The sequence below is a fragment of the Marmota flaviventris genome, chromosome 18 (genome assembly GCF_047511675.1).
Source record: "Marmota flaviventris isolate mMarFla1 chromosome 18, mMarFla1.hap1, whole genome shotgun sequence".
NCBI classification, from domain to species: domain Eukaryota; kingdom Metazoa; phylum Chordata; class Mammalia; order Rodentia; family Sciuridae; genus Marmota; species Marmota flaviventris.
The window spans coordinates 52,030,317-52,032,274 of NC_092515.1; positions in this window are offsets into that span (position 1 = coordinate 52,030,317).

The window sequence follows — 1,958 nt, forward strand, 5'->3', positions numbered from 1 at the left end:
TGAATCCCTAGCACCAAAAAATGAAATATATGGTCTCTATCAGAAACTAGGAATTTATTTTATGCTTTATTGTACTTTTTGTTTCTGGATCCGCACTTCCTCCATACATTCATTCAATATGTAAATATTGAATTTTTCTTTTCTTTTTTTCTTTATTGGTGGTAAGGATCAAACTGAGAGCTCTGCATACACTCGAAGGTATTTTACCTCTGAGATATATCCCCAACCCCTTGCCACTGTTTAAAATGTTTTTTTCTTTCTTTCCTTTTTTTTTGGTACTAGGAATTAAATCCAGGGGTGCTTTTACCACTGACTGAACTATATCTCTGGGCTTTTTTATTTTTCATTTTGAGGCTGAGTCTTGCTAAATTGCTGAGGATGACCTTGAATCCTCTTGCCTCAGCCTCCCAAGTCATGGGGATTACAGGTGTGTGCCACTGGATTATAGGTGTGTGCCCAGTGAGCATTTTTATAAGTGCCAGCCTTGTTAATAGGAGATATAAAAAGATAATTTAAAAAGTGCATGATAACGTCAGATAGTATTAATGCTATGAAGAAAATAAAAGATATATGGTGTGACTAAGAAGGGCAGGATTTTTATTATATAAAGGGAGCTAGGGAAAAGCTTTCTGAATGATAAAAAAGCTTAGAGCCAATTGGCATGAGAATGGCAACTATGTAAAGAACAGGATCTAAAAATTCTTCCAAAAGCAGAGATTATCAGCTGAGTTCAAGACCATGAGGAGGTGGAAATAAGAATTCAAGGCTGGGAATGTAGCTCAGTTGGTAGAATGCTTGCCTTGCATGCACAAGGCCCTGGGTTCAATTCCCAGCACCACAGAAAAAAAAAAAAAAAAAAAAAAAATCAAAAGGAAGGCCTGGCCTGTAATCCCAGTGACTCCAGAGGCTGAGGCAGGAGGATCATGATTAAAAGCTAGCCTCAGCAACTTACTGAGGCCTTAAACAACTCAGCGAGACCCTGTCTCTAAATACAATATAAAAAAGGGTTGGGGATGTGATGCACAGAGGTTAAACAGTAGTCAAGCACTTTTGGGTTCAATTTCAATACCTAGTACAAAAAAAAAAAAAAAAAAAAAAAAAAAGGAAGGCCTGGGTGTGAATTGAAATGAGGAGAGAGGGAGAAAAGGGCAGAGAACTGGCCAGAGGTCAGATTATATCGGGCCTACTAAACTATTTATCTATAACTGAGGAGGCTTCTGATTCCAACTATAACTGAGCATTTGTATTTCTACTGAAACAGAACCATAAAAATTAGCTCAAAAAATTGGTAGAGTGCTTGCCTTGCATGCACAAAGCCCTGAAGTTCAATCCCCAGCACCACCAAAAAAAAAAAAAAACATTAGATAAAGCCAGGCATCGTGGTTCACTTCTGTAATCCTAAGGCAGGAAGATCACAAGTTCAAGGGCATCCTTTTGCAATTTAGCAAGACCCTGTCTCAAAATAAAAAAGGGCTGTGGATATAGCTTAGTGGTCAAACTCCCCAGAGTTTAATCCACATTGTCACAAAAAAAAAAAAAAAAAAAAAAAGAAAAGAAAAAGAGGGCTGGGGATGTGGCTCAAGCGGTAGTGCACTCGTCTGGTGTGCATGAGGCCCGGGTTCGATCCTCAGCACTACATACAAACAAAGATGTTGTGTCCGCCGAAAACTAAAAAATAAATATTAAAATTCTCTCTTTTAAAAAAAAAATTAAAAAAATTTTAAAAACGATATCATCTTCTGAGGACTGTTAATTTACTGATTGGGTTATTTGTTTTATTGGTGTTAAGATTTTTGAGTTCTTTATATACCCTAGAGATTAGTGCTCTATCTAATATGCATGTGGTAAAAATTTGCTCCAATTCTGTAGGCTCTCTATTCACCTTACTGATTGTTTCTTTTGCTGAGAAGAAGCTTTTGAGTTTGAATTCATCCCATTTATTGATTTTTTTTAAAATT